This window comes from Bombus affinis, chromosome 14 (assembly GCF_024516045.1).
Source record: "Bombus affinis isolate iyBomAffi1 chromosome 14, iyBomAffi1.2, whole genome shotgun sequence".
Classification (NCBI taxonomy): domain Eukaryota; kingdom Metazoa; phylum Arthropoda; class Insecta; order Hymenoptera; family Apidae; genus Bombus; species Bombus affinis.
Window position 1 is genome coordinate 10739912 of NC_066357.1, and position 20684 is coordinate 10760595.

The 20684-nt window shown below is 41.4% G+C and overlaps 1 protein-coding gene across 8 annotated transcripts in view; it reads right to left on the reverse strand.

The window, feature by feature from the left end:
* The window catches only part of LOC126924020 (CUGBP Elav-like family member 4), a 606431-nt gene that overhangs the window by 323115 nt on the left and 262632 nt on the right, over nucleotides 1–20684 (reverse strand). The window lies entirely within an intron of this gene.

A 20684-nucleotide genomic window follows, 5' to 3' on the forward strand; every position in this document is an offset into this window, starting at 1 on the left:
GAAGGAGATGGTGACAAAGAGAAACGATGGAGATGAAGAAAAAACAGAGATGGAGTTACAGACTAGAAGGTAGAGAAAGGACGAAAAAGAGAAACGATAGGAGGAAAAGAAGAATATAGAATGGAAAAAGTAGGCAGCTCATGAAGGAAGGAGGATAAGAAACAGTGGTTGGAGAAGAATTGAGGATGTACGGATCGAGAGAGAGAGAAAGGTAGTTGTCAGATATGATAACACACCTACGGATATATCGATCATCTATCTGGCCGATGTTGTACGCATCTTTGCGCGTCGTGAATACATTCTGTAATGTGTATCGTTAAAGATCGATGATAATTATCTGTCACTTTTCCTGTCCTCCTTCGGTATTTCAATAAAATTCGATGATCTTCCATAAATCATCTACATCGTTATAGTGAAAAGTGAATAATTAAGGTAATTACGTATTAAATTATCTCTGACTCTATTGTATGTATGTATCTATATTAAGCATAATTCTCTCTCTGTTTATAAACTTTCATAAATTCTTTTAACGATATTTAGCCCGATATTTGAATGTAATACAAGGTGAAATTCTTTCAACGGATTGTTGTATGAAAAATTATTTTACGTACATGTCATGTGCTATTAAACAAACTTTAAAACTTTTAAAGATTGTACAGAGCTTCGAACGAAATAAAGAGATAGATGAACATGCTTTAGTCTCCGAAGAGTTTAAGATCAATATTCCATGAACTGTGCGAACGCTTTATTGAATACTAAATACTATATACTGAATACAAAATTTCGTAGCGGTATATAGCTTATAATATTTCCTTTACGTAGTTCAGCAGATCTTAAAGAAATGTATTATGAAATGCTGCGATCGACTCTCAACTATTCGATTAAAAAGGAAGAAAAGAATAATAAACAAAATAAGTAGACGATAATATCGGAATAAATGAATAAAGAGGGAAAAAATTAATTATTGCTAGTTTAACCGTAAATTACAGACAGTTCGACCTTTAATTCGTAATTCGATTTGACAGAAATAAAATGGAAATCAATTAAACAGTAGAATGCACATAACCGTCGCTAATTTTAAGCCTCCCCTAAGCGGCAACTCGTGACAGTTGTCTCGGGGTAACGGCATCCCTGTCATCCAGAGCAAACGCTACCCCTACAACGTGACTTTGCATTAATTGTTACAAAATTATGTAAGGCTTCAGTTTGTTAACGAAAATTACTTATACCGTGTTTTGTGTATTTTGGTAATTAATCGCTGAACGTTCCTTGTAAGTCTGTGCATGCAGTAATAATATCACGAAGGGTGAATTTCGAACGGGTATACAATTTGTTTATGAATTTGTTAAATTGTACTTCATCCGTAGCCTGTGTAACAACTTCGAGTTTACCGATCGTTTAATCTAATTAGTAATTCCGCAATAATCTTGTTACGAAACTCTTCGTGAAGTTGCCATCGATGCGACTGAATATAGTTTGCGAACGACCAGACAGACGTCATCTACCAGATATTCACAGGACTAGCGCGGAAACTGTCAATAATAGTGTTAGGTCCGTTAAGACGATCGAGCAAACGATTGCTACTTGACATTTATCATCGATTTGTCAGCATAGGAGCTGGTCTAGGGCATAGAAGGAATGCAAGTAGAAATCCGAATTTATGAGTATACAGCTACGTAGATATACGCATACAGAGAATTTAAAAATGAAAATTAGACGTCTTTAAAATATATAATATTCATCGAAAGAAACAAGGACTGCTGTATCGATAAAAGCCTAAAATCAATATTTTCGAAGAAAATATGTTATTATATTATAATCAAAGCGATCAATCAGGAACTATAAGATGTAAACTTCCCTCAAATTTTTATTATCAATTCGAACGAATATGCGCGAAACAATTTTTAATACGCTAGCTGTACGCAGAGTTACAGGATACGACAGTATCTGTAATATTGATTTTAAAATGTGTCTGACAGTAGATAATCCATTCTCCAGCGCGTTCTATCTCTCCTTCCATTTTCCTTGTCCTGTATTTTATTTTTCCTGTGTATTCTAGTTATACAAGTCAGATACATCTTGCTGTGACGTTTAATATGTACACTCTTTTGAAATTTTGTTTAAAAAGGAAAAAATTGGATTAATACAAATTTTAAAAATATATCAAAGCTTCGTCTAACGCTTTCGAGATATTCATTTACTACATTATAAAAAGTAAAAATTCCTTGTCTACGCGATACAAAAGTATATATGTCGAAGATGTTAGTTTCTTTTTAATAATTACACTGTATTTTCTATCTGCTTATTTAGCCCAACAAATTTCAGCAAAGCATAGACGTGTGTACGTCGTGATAAGGTTTTGTATATATTATCTCTTATTCGAGAAAACGTGACTTTCAGTGAACACGTGGAATTACTCAAGGAGCCTTTCCTCCTCCTGCATAGACCATTTATTTCAAAGTTCAAACGGAATGGTGGAATAGCTAGCATTTAAAGATAATCTTACACGGACGTTTGCCAAAGTAAAAAACGTACAAATGAAGAAAAATCACCTTCCATTAACTCCACTCTATCTGTCTGAAAGTAAAAGCGTCGCATTATATTAGACGATAATCAAAATAAAATTTTTTAATTCTCGACATCTCGGCAACAAATTGACTCTAGAATAACGGTTATACAAAAGTAAGCGTAGTGTGATTTCACTTTTTACTAGTCTCTATCCGATATCGATATTTCGACGTTACATCGTCATTCGTGGCAATGATACACATGCTTTAATATCATAGTTGATAAGAAGAACGGAGCTTTTATCGAACAAGATCGATCACGCTAGCCTACCAATTACACGATCCTCATAACCTCTTCCATCCGACAATACTTCATCCCCTTTTACTTTTGGAATACGAATGGACCAGTTCCACGTGGGAAGGTAAGCGGATTGAGATGGAATTGAAGTTGGTCCCGGTGAATGCTTTGAAGGTCCTGCAGAGGGAGTCGTGCCTACGAATTATATTACATCACGTTACCGCACTCGTGGACCTTTCAACCCTTTAATTGCTACCACTGAATTCATCGTTAACAGGTATGTATGCGTCGCCTCTTCAAAGTAAACCAACCGATCATCGTCGGTGAAACGATTTCGAACGCGTCGATTAATCATCGTGGTTCAAATGGAAGAAGAGCCGTTAAAAACGAAGTGTTAGCAGATTCGTCGAGGGAAAAGTGGTTTTTTAATTAAGAACCTTGACGATTTTTTATCTCGTATATGCGGTAAAAGTATTGAATTAATCTTTTCCTTTTATCTTTTTCTTTAATAAAAGTTACATTTGAAGATTTATCTGACAGTTAAATTAATCTAATACGGTTTCTTCGCAAGAATTCGCTGGGCAAGTTTCGATAAAACTTTGACAAAATTTTGATAACATAATTTGCACTCGGTTCTTCGTTCCGATATATTCTCTTCCGATTATTCTGATTAAATCACCACAATAACTGTAAAACCTAGTAACCACTCTGCTGAATTCAACGCGTTACGCCATAATCAACCAAGCATACGTGTACCTATTACGTATCTTAATACGATAGCGGAATTTTAATCGATCACGTGTGTAATAATTGAAGTGGCCGCTCTAATTAGTCGCACGTAGTAATCTAATACAGTTTGCAAGATCTAAGTGATATTTTCAAAATTGTTTGGCCACTTTGAGTAATTGTAATTACAATGTAAATTTATCGCTCCTTCAGGATATAATTATAAAAGTAACAAAAGTAAAAGTTCGGATAATTTATCCAACGTTGTGTAATAGAGAGAAAAAAGAGAAATAACGTAGAGAACGCACCAGAGATGGGAAAGAGCAAGAACATGATAGAACTCGTGTCCTTTGAAACGCATTTGAACACATAAGCGCGTTTAAGCTGTTGGACTTTCTGTCTTGTCTCCTTCCCTTTTCAACATTTCTGACTAACCCTTCGATGGACACTGGCGATGGCGAGAAGGGTGGTCCTGGACGTAATTAATTGCGATTTCACTCTTTCCTGCACTTAATGCCGTCGTCGGTCTGCGGTTGTCCTCCCACCCTACTTGCGTCCGGCTAAATCGCAATTACTCAGAGATGCGGCACCGGTCTGTTGGAAAAGGCGCACTCCAGAAGGAGAAAAGGACAAGAGCGATGTGGTGAGAGTAGGTTATTTGTCCTTTTCAAGTTTCTGCTACCAAGAATCTCTCCGGGTTCTGGGAATCGATACTTTTTTCGGTATTCCTTACGATCGTCGCTCGATTCGCTTATCCGACATGAAATCGTGAAGCGAATAAAATTTTCTAATTTTACCAAAATGTGTAGGTACTTCCGCAATTAGAAAAACCTGCATTTTATTAACGACAGTTTAGAGAGAAAACTCGTAAACACGATGTATACTTTAAGGACAACCGCGAAGAAAAGTATCGTTTACGTAGCAAAATAGTTCGCGTTACCGTTTATACTATGTTTCAATTGCATTCGAAAACAAAAAGACCAAGAAAATAAATTACTCTATGCGGTACTTTACTTTCCGCAGTTACATCTTTGGTACGGCAAATTAATCACTCCGGTACCATCTTCTAGTCGCGCGAATTGCTACACACAGGAAAGAATTTCACTCATTAGATGGCCATGCAATTAAAAAGACTGCGCGTTCAGCCAAAACAGATAACGAAGAAGAAGTAGGAGCAAAAGTTCAACAACCCTTCTCCTCTTTAATTCTCCTAGTCGGTTCCGTTGGCTGCACCGTTCCACGTTCATCTACCTCATCCCCTGTTGGCTATTCGATTTGCATTCTCTGCCGTAAAGCAGGGAGAAGGAACGCGAAGAGGCATGAGGTAAAAGGACGAAGGAGATGAAGTTCTAAGAGGAACGCGTCTTTTTATAATTGCAAAACGTTCGTTGACCAAGCAAAGGGAAGACATTTTGAATCATGAAACTGGCAAGATAGAAGAAAGATCACGATCTTTACTTTCACGATTTTCAAGCTATTTTTGATCGACATTCGATATTCGACATTACTTTATTTATCTACGATTTAATTAACCATAGTAGTACCGTACATGGCAATTAATTATTGACACGTTATGTATAGCGGTTATTTTTAATTTGCATTAATTAATTAAAATATAAGAGAAAGGTATTTTGCTCGACGTGAATTGCAAAACTTCGAAATTTTAATAAGTCATGAATTTGATATTTTATTATGTACGAGTTAAAGGGCATTTGAAAGTTGCTTATTATGTTAATGTTATTGCAGTTGCTCGCGATAAATCAACCACCGCGCTATCTGATCAGAAATCAACAAACTGTTCAGCTAGTCATAGCGAACGAGTTCATTTACACCTTGTTGAAAACGTGAGAAAGTGATTCATTCGACTGAGGGTAACATCCTTCACGTGACCGGAAATATTGGTCACTGTTAACCGGGGCACATTTGGGGCGAGCTGCAGTTTCAGCTCCGATAGGCGGCAGCATCGCTGACATTAGCTGTAGAAGCCTCCGAGCTTGCAGCTTGTGGCGCCACCCTGCTGAAAAGCTCGGAAACCGTTATCAGCCAGTGTTTATCAGTCTCGGGATCTTGTAATTGAATTCGTGTAGAACATACCACGTACAGTGTACAGTGCTTGCACATATATTACGCGACTGATATATGTTTATTACACAACATGTATATCCTGCTTTAATTTGCTTTACGTTTTTTGTCTATATTCTTACAAAATAATTAAAACATCACGGTCGTTATATGCCTGATTGATATCTTCAAAAAGTTGTCTTACTCGAGTTTCTTCTGTAAAATAGATAAAATAGACGTTTATTACGCTTAAAATAGCAAATAATTACAACGTTGAAAAACAGTTACCAATGATCAACTACGATTTTGCGTTATTGATTCTTAAGTTCATCGACTTTGAACCGTTGACATTACGTTTAACCGCGAATTAGTACGGAATAACCAGATACCAGTAATACAGACGTTAAAATTCACCCCTCGATGCGATAAATCTGGTGTTTCAACATTTTACGAGCGGACTAGTTGCAAAGGTCAACGTCTTTGTCGACATACGATGACGTCGAGCAGGATATCCGGTGCTTGGTTCAAGGTCACTTCCGGACGTCCAATCGAGCACCCCTTCTTACTCCATTACCAGACGCCGCGCACAGAGGGCAGCACTCGCTTCTCACCCCCTGCCGATCGATCGTCAGATTACGTTTCACCGGTTTCCCTCGTCACGATAGTCTGATTCCGAATAATTTAAAACGTTTTACAACCAGTCGCGCGATCGCTGTTTGAAAACCTGTCATCGTAACTGCGTAAACTTTACGACCGGTGCCGCATGAAAGCAGCGAATAATATGAAACCAGTAGCGCAGTTCCTAATCCTAGATAGACGATCCGTGTAACTCGTGTTGTACAGGATATACGTATATACACAACCAGCCAACTTTGTGGATAAATATGGGCTATTAAACGTAGAATATTACACAGCTGTCTGTAACTGTAACGCGCCGCTGTAACGTCGTGATATTTGCATGCGCGTGCTACCTCTTCAATGAATATCTCTACAATTGTATTCATTACCGGCACAAAGCGATACGAATCTCAAATATCACAACTTATCTTATCGTAGAACTATGTTTTTAATTAACTTTGCACGAATAGGTTTTCGATCTCTTTTTGTATATATTATTGATTCTTGGTGCAACAAGAAATGGATAGTTTTCTCTCTTTTTTATCCATTCCGACTCTCATCGCTAAATCTCTTTTACAAATAACAAACGAATATTCTTCACTTTCTTATATTTAAGATGTTGATAGAATACATTAAATGTTACAAAGTTCTATTAATTTTGATTACATTTAATTTTAAGCAAGTCTGTTCATCCGTTTTCTATCGACATCTTTAATATCAATAAATTGTTCCCTGCAAGCAACACCGACGTACTGCTCTCTCCGCCGTTTCTTAAATTTTCAATACCAAGCGCATTTATTTTATAATTATAAATATCAATTATTTTAAAATAAATTTAATATCACAACAGAAAGAAATAATTCCAAATATTTCGCTACTTCAGGGATAAGTAATACGAGAAATATCGTAAAGATTGTTTTTAAAATCTAATAATGTATTCTCCGTGTTTAAACTAATACAATCGAAAAATGTTATATTACTAATATAACGTGTTCTCAGCCGTATAATAATATATTTATTCCACGATAAATGTACTTTTTATATTTTCTAAAACTATAAACGACAGCGATTGCACGATCACGTGAAATGGAAGGTAATCTTATCGAGGCGGCTATTTAATGTTTTTAAACTACTGCTGTCATCAGGTTCACGCGAATCACTTCCGAGTATTTCCTTTACAAACATTATCGTATGAGCGAAACGAATTTATCATGTACGTATAATCGTACGTATCGCGAGTGATGCGAAACCAAGTTAAATTTAGACAGGGACGCACTTACTATATTTAGATGCGATATGAAATCTAAACTGGGAAAATAAACTGTTGATTAAAGCAACCTTTGAGAGGAAGCAGACTATTAGAGTTTATATACTTCGTTATCTTTGTCATCGTTATCTTCTATACGGGCATAAATTGGCAAACGTCGTTCCCACAGGTTGCTAAGCTTGCTCGTAGACGCACGTCTATACAGCTTAAACGTTCGATCCCAGAGCATTACTCGTCATATGAGACATCCATTAAATTCAGTCGTAAAACATCGATCACACACTCTCGATAACGTCTTTCGGTTCACGTTTCACGTTCGTTTTCTCTGATTTTTCCTCTCTGTTCTTGCTTTTTTTCTCGTTAATGCTCTTTTCCGTTATACTCACGGTAACGACAGACACGCCGACGCCTAAGGGCCGTTCACATTTACGAGCGTAGAAGGAGACTGAGATATCGACGGAGAAAATGAGTCGGAAAAGTGCGACGGGAGTACCCCTGGCGATCGTCATTGCTTGACCCTTCTCTCGCCATTTTCCCCTTTTCTCTTTCCTTTTTTATTTCTTTCCACATCTCCGGTGTTCTCTTTTCTATCACACCTACACGGGGCGCATGTACAGGGGAATGGTTGTCGCAGAACTGCAGTGACACCATCCTCCAGTGGAAAGCTGCTGGGGGGAACTGGCGTTGAACCCCTGATAAGTGCTCGATTCCATTCTCATCCTCTCGGGAACAGTTACACGGATTACATTCACTATGGTCCGATAATTTTCGTTGAAAAGCGAACGGCCGTACCCGTACCCGTTGCCGCACACTATTTCTATACCGCGACAAGACCGTGCGCGCCGCTCTACACCGCTTCAACTCGATTTCCTAGGAAATGAACCATAGAGGCGTACGTTTCTGTAATTACGTGACGAGATTCGTAATCTCGTCGAGCTTGTAACGTAATTTCGACAAGAGCTTCGTTCATAGAGTAACCTCCGACGTAATAGGTTAAAAGGAGAAAGATACGTAAACTTCGATTTATGGCTTGTAGGCTATATCACAATGGATTATTTCTATTTAGATCTTAATCGTACTTTAATTTTTAAACACATTTTGTATGGTACACGGCGATTCTATGCGATGATAAGTTATCGTCGAGACACTAAAACATTCTTCGATAAAAACAACATAACTTATACGGTATAGGAACTCTATTCCGCAACCTAAGTGTTTCATCTGCATATAAATAGCAAAGCATTTCTTGTAGAGCGGAAGTAGCTCTATCGTGATCGATCGTTCTCAGACATTTTTCCGTTCACAAATAGCCGAGAAATTAATGGGGCACCAGCCACGACCACGTTGATACAGCCAAATAGATCGTGATAGAGTTGGAATGTTTCTCGCAGTTAGACCACGAGAAATCGAATTTTCTTATAGCAGGAAAGTCCCCGGGGAGCGGATGTTGGTGTACGGTTGTCCTCTTGCCGCCGTTTTAGGAAACATAGTTACACGCGTTTTCCAACCCGTCACCGGATATATCTCCAAGTCAGTTCGCGCCTCTGTTCCGCGCATATCCATTTTTTAGTCGGATTCGCGACACCCTTGGGGTCCCAGCTGCACTCCATTCCGAAGAACAATCTCTGCATATTTGAAATCTATCCGCGATTCTATGTGTTACACATAGGACATCCAAACAACCACGTGTATTCCTTCGCGCAACAATGAAAGAGATACGTATGCAGAGATTGGGCGAAACGCTGCAGGAAATCCCGCATTGATGTTTTATGGATATTTATAAGTTCTCGAGAACGCCCAAGGGACGCGCTGGCATCCGCTCCTCTTAAAGTGACGGGCGGGAGAAAGCCAGAAAATCGACTATTTCTACCGTTTTGACTGGTGAAATTTTCAAGAGGCCATCATTGATTTTACCCCCCTCGTGCCTCGAGCGCCACCCTTATTCCACTCTCCGCACCTCGCTCGCCCTTCTCGAGCCGTTCCCCGCATCGATCACCACAGTACTGTCCACGCAAAATAACGATTAGCTCGAGAGCACGAAGCTCTATCGGACACGGCCGGCATATGCCGCCCGTATTCTTCGAATCGTCAGCCTGCAGGAAAAATCGAACTTGTTCTTCTTCCTACTTCTATATCTATACACGCGTTTCCCCAAATGTTATTACTTCCATCGAATTCTACTAATCTACGTTTTAATCATTTCTATCCTTCGTTATCGTAGCAATATTTCAGCTTTTAGTCTATTAAGTTCCAACCCAATTAACTAACCCAACTAACTGGCAAACTATTCTAGAGATACTCGAAGGAAATTAAGTTTTGACTTTGAGTAAAACTTAAAGATTTCAAAGACACGAATGTAAATGTAGAGGAGGTATGTTATATTTACCAGGTATTTTCATAGTAACTCTCCTTTGTCTCTGCGGCGTGATTTGAGTAGTCGATTGCAATCTACTACTTATCTACCCCGATGGAAACTAAAGTCAAATACGAAGACGATCTTCACGAGGATTCCGAACGCATTGATCGATTTTTAGAAAATCGACAAAGTCTCAAATTAATTCGATCACTCGTCAGACAGAAAATTTGTCGATTCACGATTCCATGAGCTTCGTGCATGATTCGGAATACACATGGACTGAATACACTCGCGCCATCGATGTTAATGGAAGGGGATGGACGACAGGGGATGAAACCGAAGAGGATAGCCGTGTTAAATATTTAAAATCGTGAGTTACGTTACCGCGCATATAGGTGTCACATTATCGATAAAGACATCGAGTCCCAGGTGCACTGTACGTGTTTACGAGTCTCCGAACGGCGTAACTTCGGCAGCCGGTAACTTTGAAGGTTATGTTTTGCTGACTACAACGAATGCACCAGGTGCACAGTGCCCTTCTCGCGATCCTTTACTCGAAAGATTTTTTAAGTCGTTCGTTCTCAGATAATACCCTAGAGCTATCTCTTTCAGTTCAAGTAAACAGTAAGACTCGATATGCCGAGCTCTGTACAAACTAATGTATTTTCGATTTTCTAATAAAGTATCGAGCGATCAATTTGTTAATTAAATATTAATCGATTAATTGATTTTTAGGCTTCCTTGCCAATTACATATCGTATCACGTTACGACCAGTAAATAAAAAGGACAGAATTCGCATTGAAATAAGAAATAAAATAAAAGTGAGATAAAAAGTTTCTTTCTCGTTAAATCATTTTAACGTACATTCCAAAGCTTTACGCCCGCTACCACTTGACATTTTCCACGTTATGTAAGACGTTCGAACGGCCGTGTTCTTGGAACAATTTAGCAACAGTGTCGCTGATATTGGCGATCGAATCGTGTAAGTCGACCCTTACTGTTTTCAGAGTGTTCACTTTCCTCGTTGTCCTTGGTCGGCAGTCAGCTTCGAAACTGTATGGCGGGATCTCCGACGATAAGGGGTAGGTTCGATGTAAGGGGATAAGGTGGACAGTGTCCTCGTGGGGATTGGAACGGCCGAAACGACCTGCCACTTGGCACGTGCGTGGAGCAGTTACTTTAATTCTTTATAAGCGAGACACCGTTATCGAGTTAGGTCAACCCAAAAAGGAGAAAAGAGATGTTTGACTTACGGCGCGATACAGGACAAACGGATAAGCTTCCCGCACCGAAGGCTATATCTTCGTTCATCCAGATGACAACGACAGTACCAGCATTGATAAAACTCTCGTAAATATGGTTTTTACAACTTTCATATTTCTTTTACGAGACAATGAACGTATGCTCTACGTTATATCGAAGAAAGTACGACACAGCGGCGCGATCGTTAAATCGAGTCCTGTCATTAAACGAAAATTTCATTGACCGAAATTAAACGGTTTCGAATACGGTTAAAACCATTTAATCGAAATATGTTTACGGACGAAGGAAATTTTTTCAAAGCAAAAAGAATTAGCAATTAACTATACGGTTCGATATCAGAAATAGGGTCGTGCAGAAATTTATGAACGAATTATTCTGACAGGCGACGAGAGAATCTGACCACCGGATTGGTTACTCGTTCAGCTGCTCGCTTTATATCTGACAACTTGGCTTTTGAATAACGATCTCGTTCAATTTCGGTACCTTGGCTCGCAAAATGGCACAACCGCGAATAGATAATATCGGAGGTGGACATATGCAAATGGGTAATGGGCGCTGTATCATTCGACCGTAATGCCATATACGTAGATAAAGTTATGTCGAACGTGACGTCAATTATACAGAAATCTGGCCTGATTTAGGCGGATGAAAGTTTTTACGAAGCTGCTACCTTTTAATAGTTTCGTATCGTACGTGGGCATCAACCGAGTCTGCGTCCGTTTGATTATGAATGCCTCTGCAATAATGTCGAACGCCGTAACGGGGATAATTTTATTCGGAACAATACATGTATATTTTCTACGGTTGCATAAATTCTCGTTATTTTAACGTAATACGACGGTTAAAATGATTTTGGAACGTGACGTATAAAACCCCTTTCTTTTATAAGCGATATTTTATCAATCGATATTTTACGTTGGAATAGCCAAGTTATAAACGCGAATTGCATAAAAATACAATTTATGTATGTGTATAACGAGTTGGAGCGTATCGCCGTAAACCATCTTCACTCGGATGGAAACAACGCGTATCAAACAAACGCACGACACGATGCAAGTAATCGTTTTAGCTGGTTCCCCACGGAACGAAGAACAGAGTCGTAGAAGTAGCTGCGGCAGTCAAGGGACGAGTGATTTATCCAAAGCCGCGTTTAGCAACAACCACCTTAGATTAACCGAATTACCGGATCTCGGAGGCGGACGAACGGCGGCCAAAGAGTAGGAACGTCGGTATCCGGCATCCCCGACAACGATGGTGAGATCCTGGTACAAGGTAGGTTTGTCATTGTACCCTCCAGTGTTTAATTAGAGGGAATATCGACCGGCATGGAAAGGGTTGGGGCTTGGATCGGTCGGTCGGTCGGTCGGTCGGTCGGTGGGTGTGGGTAGGGGTGGGTGGTTGTGGGTGTGGATCGAGGATAGGAGAGGAGGAGGTTAGAGGTTGGAGGGCACGTCTCTAGATAGGCCCCTCACCTGCAATTATCCAATCGCGTCACGGTAATGGATTACCGATTGGAGAGAAGCGGAGGAGGATCTAGTTCCCCGTTCGATTCGGTCGTCGGGCAGAGCAGAGCGGAGCGGAGCGAAGCGAAGCAGTCGGGTATAGCGGAGAAGCAACCACCGTCTCGCCATCCACCGCGCTCCAGGGGCAATTTACCTCGCCAATCTATGCCACGTAATTGGGAATTTTATAATATTTTTGGAAGCGAGCCAGTCTCGCTCGGCAAGAGCTAGGCACGCTAGGAAAGAACGAGAGGGACATGCCGACCGAGGGAAGAACAGTGGAGAAGGATGGCCACGGGTTATACCGAGAAACGGAGGGCCAACAGCCTCTAGGGAAGATAGATATCCTCTTTTTGAGGGCCGCACCGCGCCAGATGAAAAATGCACACGGCTAAAATTCACCACCGCAAAAAGGGTGCGAGTGATTTGGAAGCATACCAAATTGTAATCGTCGGAAATCGACGATTAATTTATCACGGAAGTATTCCCTCCTGCTGCTCCTACGGCATCCTCGACTCCCCTTCAACGTCCACTCCGACTCTACTTCTTTCTTATTCGTCTTCCCATTATTTTCCTCTTACTATTCCATCATAATGCTGATTCTATGAAGATGAATACCGAGGAATGACTTTACCTTTGTTTGCCGACAACAGGTCGAAGTTGGGCTAATTCGTGGTATAATCGTGCGCACACGTGTCACGCGATTAAAGACGAAGGATACGAATATTTAAAGGGTACGCGTGCTTTTACTTTTCGCGTCCGTCTTGCTCGACCGGTGGTCAATATCAAACGCAACCTGACTGAAGATCAAAGCGGTATTTCCATCGAGGAAATTGAAGCTTGAATTAGAACAAGTTAACGAAGGAGATAGATACGCGAAAAGATCGATGCGCTTACAGCATATTGAAATCGTAAATAGCCCGCGAGCCGTCGTCGAAACGGCGTGCTGTGGGAACGTAGGGAAACAAAAGTGCTTTCTGATCGCGGCACTCGCTAAAAGCATCTATGGACTTTGAAAGTACGATAATAACGTTGGGTTATATACCAGGTTAGTGCAGCTGGTAGGAGTGTGGTGTGGTATCGTTCTGGTACGGCCGCCGGCAGCAACGGTACGTCGCACGTGAAACAGGCACGGCTCGAGCCACTTTATATTCAAAGCGCAGGCGGACGTCTCTGAAAATGCAATCGCAAAATACAATACCGTGCATTACCTATACCCTAGTGCGCCCCAGAAAGAGATATCGTAAAAGATGATGTTATACATTATGCGGCGCGAGGCTTCCAACTCCCTCCCCACCCTGTCCCTACTAAAACCCGCATCCCTTTGCCGCTTCACCGGTTGCTGCAACGTCCGTACCACCGTCGACCGATACGTTAATAAAATTCGATAGTTGAAAGGGGCGCGCTATGGATATACGTACTCCACCCACGATATTGGAGTATCCCCAAGGAAAATCCTATTCCACTTTTTCCTCCCCCCGGTCACGCCCTCAGGATACAGGCGAAGATATGTGAAAAATCGTTCCCGAAGTCTCCGGGCTTTTATTATTTATCGGCCGTGCCGTTTGTTCGCGTTGGGACCGGAAACAAAATTCCTTGACCATTTCCGTCGAAGCTGGGCTTGCACGGGAATGGTATTCCTCGGTTCGGACCTCGTACCAAAGCTTTTACGTGTTTTCAGTCGGAACGAACGTTCCAAGTCCAAAGGGTAATATCTTCGTTTCTTTGTAATTAGTTTACCAAATGAAAATTTATATCGTGTTTCATTTCCCCTCTGACTTTTTTCGATTTCTCTTTCTTTCTCTTCCTCGTGTGTTCCACTCGGCCGTCTAGTTCCGCCAAGTCTGAAAATTAAGCTTTTTCGTCATTTGCGAGAGTTGGTCGGAACAACACTGATAAAGACAAGAACTTAAGTGATTAAGCTGTACGAAAGGAAAGCCTCAGCGGTTTGGTGGTTTGCATTAACGGTCTTGACTGTAGGAAAGTGGGACGTATTTCACGGGGAATTGCTGTCTACATCGACCATTGAGTAAGAAATAAAGCTACAGCAATGGGCATTATACCCATGCTTTCGGTTCAATTACAAGCTGGTAGTCAAGTTGTTAACATTTCTACGCGTTTCATTAAATCACCTTTTCACACCGCAAAATATATTATATATTCCTCGTCGTTGTATTTGCATCGGTGCGCTATAGATCGTATTTTTTTTCGGCCGAACTGATGCGTATAAATTCCTCAAATACCTCATAGTACTTCCATACGTGTACAAGCAGCCCGAAGCTTGCGTATGAATAAAATATGTACGCTAGAAATTTGCAATTTTTCGTTCGATTGAAACTATTTGAATATTAAAGTCGCCTCGTGGATTCGTTTACGATACGCGAGCCTGAGTTTTAAAGTAAATGATACGAAGCGAAAAACAAAAGTAATAAGTAAAAGTAAAGTAGCAAGTGGTAGTAGAGTATCAACAATACGTACAGGAAGAAAAAAGAAAAGAATGGGAAAAGGAAAACGATAACACGATCTCGATTTTCATGGAGATTTCATAACGTAACACACGGTTGAGCGTGGTGAGAATTGTACACGCGCGTATCCGTATACGCTATCTCATGCAAAGGAACTTGAACGAAAGCTTTCTTCTCAGTGACGCCGACGGGGCAATACCTAGTTCCCCGCTAACCCGAGTTCTTTTCAATCCGGCAAGAGGAAGAGTTCAAAGGGAGGAATATAAGGCTGAGGTGTAGGAGGGGAACCGCTTCACGACCGTTCGTTATCAGGATGTGAGAATCGCACGGGTGGGCATGGATAAGCCGGCTGCACAATGAGGTAGAATGTAGATCGTCGAAGTCGGGGGTGGAGGATACGAGCAAAGAGGACTACGAAGAGAGGCGAAGTCGGACATAGGAAGGGAGAGGAAGGGAGAAGGAGAGAAGCGGAAGAAGGTAGAGATGGAGAGGCTCGAGCGCAGAAACGACGGTAGGAAGGGCCAACGGCGAAGTGCAGTTAGGGGGCGATCAGGATACAGAGAGGTCTGCGGCACCCGCGGCTACTCTTCTCTGTCTGGGCTTCATCCGGGAAGCTTTGCATGGAAATGCCGCCGCTGAATAACCCACCGCCGCTAACTTCAGCACAATGGTCGTCACATTATGTTGCGTCAGAAAGCACCAACGCCGGAGAAGCGAGCTTCACCAACGGCCCCCTACACATCTCCGCGTCTCGTTCTCCGTCACTTTCTCGCGTTCTGTCTCTATAATTCCATGCCTTTCCTCCTCTCGTATCGTTCCTTCCTTCTCCGCGTTGTAGCTCACTATCTGCCTACGCCACAGAGCTTCACCGGCATCCTCCGCGCGTTTCTCCCGAACGCGTGTGAAAAGGAGTCATTCGAGAGAAGCTGGGACCAGTTAGAATACGTTACGCTATCGTCATCTATTGTAAGTAAGTAATACGCAAGAAGGAGACCGTGAAGAATTCATGCTGCGTTCCCGCGTATCTTGATCAAACGAGGCAACGCGCGTCTCTTGTACACCCTTATTATTAGTCGTACGTAAAACTGAAACGGGAAACGCTTGATAGATTTTTGCTTGGAGCTTCTTTCTAGTCGTACAGAATTCTTTTTTCGGTATTATAATCTTAGCTAAACACGCTTCGATACATTTTCACCGAACTGCCTTGATATCTTGAAACTTTCCATTTTCGTAATATATCATATTTATATCGAATAGGTACGAAAGTTCCCGAATTCCATTCCATTTCAAATAACAGCGTGTTTTAAATTCGGAAAATCGTTTCGTTATATCTCCGATTAAAAGTATTTGCAAGCGGTTGGTCGTGATTCGTTTGTACAGTGATATTCTTGACACCGGGAAAAACGAATTAATACTAATTCCGCGAGAGAGCCTCCGGGTGTGTCACGTAGTACCAAAAGGGAGGGAATCGTCTAGGAATAACAGCGATTACTCACAGGGAACGTGCGACTTGATACAAGAGCCATTCCTCTGGCAGCTCCTCCTCCGATAGTTCGTCTTAACCGCCGCGGGCGCATGGGGCTCGGAGAGTTAATTGCAGAGCTTTGTCTGAGTCGCGGTGATACATGCAAGGGTACCTTCTCTGTTGCCGTGAAGGGTGTCGTCGAGGGTCGATAACGTCGTCTCGAGATGAAACTGTCGTGCCTGCTGACGCGCGTTTAAATGGGTCAACTTGATACGATTCGGTTTAGTATTTCCTTTCGAAATTTCAACACGCGACAAGTCGCGACAGTGGGTGTAAGGTAGTGTCGCCCGGACCACAAACTCTCTCCAAGTTCAGGTAAGTCATTTGAGAAGGATGATCGACTGCGACACTGGAAAAATTATGGCGGATGTTCGATCGTAAATGTTCCTACGCGTCAAGTTATATTTATATGTGAAACAATTTAGATGGAAATGCACTATGCGCGTCGCCTATCGTTCACGGTTACGAATTGTGAGCGTACCTCGAAACAAAAAACGGAAAGTTAACGATACAACACTGACGTTGACAAAGTAGCAATATCTAGTAGTGGCGTGTGTGCAGATTGATAGGATAACCTTCCTGCGAGATATAGAGTGCCATAAATACGACACCGAGTTGAAACTTTGCATCTCGAAACATGCAAAGCGATGCAAAAAGCTCGCAACAAAGAACACGGGTGTAGCCGTCCATCCCTATCGTGGACGAGTCGTACCGGTTTGAAAAGAACACCGAGCAAAACGTACATAATGGTGCCCGTCTTTCGCGATAGGGGGTCGGATTCATTCGTGACTTTAGCAAGTTAATCAGTACTCTTTTGAAAGAGTTACAGCTCTACTACTAGTCGGAGCCTGGATCTTAGCAGGCTCGTACAATGGGACATAACTTTGCATGGGACACGTACACGTAACAAGTAACAACTAAAGCACTCCGTGGAGTCGCTGTATAACTTGTCTCTCTCTCTCTCTCTCTCTCTCTCTGTCTCACTCCCGAACTCTCTCCCGAACTCTCTCCCGAACTCTCTGGACCAGAATGCGGAGAAAGGAGAGGAGAAGGAAAAGCCAAGAGAGAAGAGAACTAAGGTCGAGGAGTGCTCTCCGAGCGTGCATATGTATCCATTATGCAAATTTCGCACCCATTATAATAAGCGAAGCCCTTGGCATACCTTAGAGACTACCGCCTAGAACTGCCAACATTACCGCAACACGGCGACACGGTCCAAGAGGACAAATTCAATTAGGACTCGGACGATAAGTTTGCAGCTGAGTCAACCGGCTGAATCGTTTCGACTGGTGCCACGGTGTCGTAACTTGGGATCGACTTACGAGGGTTCCGGAGAGACGAGCGTTGCATGAGAATGACTCCTGGTTCGGCTGAAATTTGCGTTCCTTCGTACTTATTGCCACTTTAAGTTTCTTAAACGTGCTGAATTATCCATCGAAGTTAAGCGTTTATTTCCAACTCGAGAACAGACTGGATTTTAGAATACGTTTGAATACGTCGTTCGATCGACCAAGAATCCGTTATCGCAGTCCCTAATAGGGAAAGTTTATCGTGTAATTTTCATGATGCATCAATTACCTGCAAATTTATGGGGAAAAATTACGATTAAATTACCGGTGACCACAAGGTTGAGTTCGTGCTGCCGCGTTACGACCACTAGACGTTTACTAAGCCCTTCGTGTCTAAGATTAATCGTGTCTGGATGGTGTCCACCTTAGATCCGTGTCATTCGTTTATCCCTTCTGAATGTATAGTTCTATCCCTCTTAAGTACCCTTTCTTACGAAGATTCTCATTACTTAAGGCACCGCATTACCATATTGATTTCCCGTGGGAACAATTTCGGAAAGTTCCTCGTATCCATCCTCTTTCTTCATTAAGGGATAATACTGTTGGTACCTTCTTCGAATAATTTGAATTCGTCCAACTCTAATTCTAGCGCAGCAATTATTAACCAATCGTTGTACCGATCATACCAATCGCACGGTTATCCAATATTTTTCTTCGCCGTATCGCAGATCTGGCGTAGCGGCAAACTCCAAGGAATTTCGATAAATCCGTACAACGGTTTTGCATTAACGCGTTATGGATTTGTACGGTGAAAGGCATTATCGCCTACTATCTTCTCGTACGTTCGTAGCTTTCTTTCTTTGTGTACCGCTATTTCGACCGAACAGGTTAAAGAACTTGACAATCAGAGAACAAGGGGACGAATCGAATGGTGAGGGTCACTGTGTGGGAGGGAGACCAGCAGCTATATAGCGACAAATACTTTGTTCTGGCCGGCTTCCTACCCGCCTACTTCCAATAAAAAGAAACAAAAACCTATTGTTGGCCATTCTGTGGGTGGTGGACTGGCTGGGTGATCCATCAGGGCTCGAATAGGAAAGGCTTGGGGGTAACAGGGAATGGAACACACCGAAGCCTGCCTGCCTGACTGGATGGGGGTGAGTAATTAACCAGGCTTGCCTACCCTCTGCTTCTACTGGTCTGTCTGTTTGCACTGGAACCTTATGTACCACGGAATAACGGTTGAATCCTGCTTGCATGGACAATCTATCTAGCTGACCGCTTAAACACGAATATTACTTGTATCTTTTTCTTAATGTCAATACCAGTAACGTGGTAATGCTCGAATTTCTCTAATTCTATGTACTCGGATGTGGTCGTTTTAATATCCAATTGCTTTAACCTGCTCGTTATTTTGACATTCTTGCTCTCAAGTATGTATCGTCAAGTTAGCTTTCCATTCCTTTCTTTGCAATTCCCGTTCTTTTCTTCGCAGAAGTAAGAATATAGTCTATATCGTATATTCAAGGAAATCAGTATTTCTTAACAAGACGTATTTTACGTTTGAAACAAACCGATATTCTATCCGAATGCTATCTTTGTTGAAAACGACAACGTGAGTTTGCGCTCGCCATCTATATGCAGATGCGCTAGTCACAATAAATAGTAGCTAGAAGATAGTTCTAGATATAATCGATAGGTTTAGGATATTCTTTTTTCTTTTTGTAGCCAATCCATGTAAGAAAGTGCGATAAAGGTTGTTCAGCTCAGAACGGTGTGACAGATTTATCCGAAGAATAAACTAATAGCTATTGTGATCCTATCTTTAAATAAAAAAATACCAACAATCTTTATGCTGCAAATATGAATACACGTCATTCAGAAATAGATAGAACGGTTGATCCGTAATATCGAGTGAAACTATAGTAAACGCAAATTCGATCCTTCATCACGAATACTAATGTCAAATTGCTACCACGGAGAGCCGTTAATCATAGCTAGAGGTGGAACTCTGCTCGTTGCTGGTGCGAAGTTATCTGCAGCATGTTGGCCATTAAATTCAATTTACATATAAATCCAAATTATTCTATCGCAGTGTTACTCCTGTAATCGTAATTATGTAATATAATTATACACTGCTACGATATATAACAAATACAAACAGATCATTTAGAAGCAATTATGTACGATAATTATATCTAACACTTTGTCCTTCCATTACACGCATTTTCTTAACTTCCACGAGTTCTAGCATATCTTTACTTGGCTATGATTTGCAAAGTCTTTAAATTTGTCATCGTTGAATTTCTTTTTATAGAGTCACATCAGAGACATGTTACAGGAAAATTTTGAACCGCGAAGAAAGCCATTAACTTCCGATCGATATCGTTTATCGTGATCAACGTAGAAAGCGAACGAAATTAATGGTAGAAACATGTTACATATACGATAAAAGAAGAAAAGGGGTGGATCAAGAAACAAAGAGCACTTTAGTCCGCCTCGCGAGGTATGAAGGTCGCGGAGGCGTGAAGTAGACCGGGTTTGTAGAGGCTCGGACTAGAAAACGGCGAAGATGGCAGCAACGGCGTCTGCTGGCAATAGGGTGAAGGCAGTGATGATGGATTGTCCTTTGCGTGTAAATATTTCACACTACACTCATCACAATTTTCGCTTCCGTTCGGCTCGGCACCGAAATAGCTTCGCGTCAAGTCTTGAAATTCGGCCACTCCTTTTTCTCTTCTTTTATTTCAAACTTCCCGTGGCATAGACTTGAATCGAGATAAGATGCGAATTTAATCGTCCACAT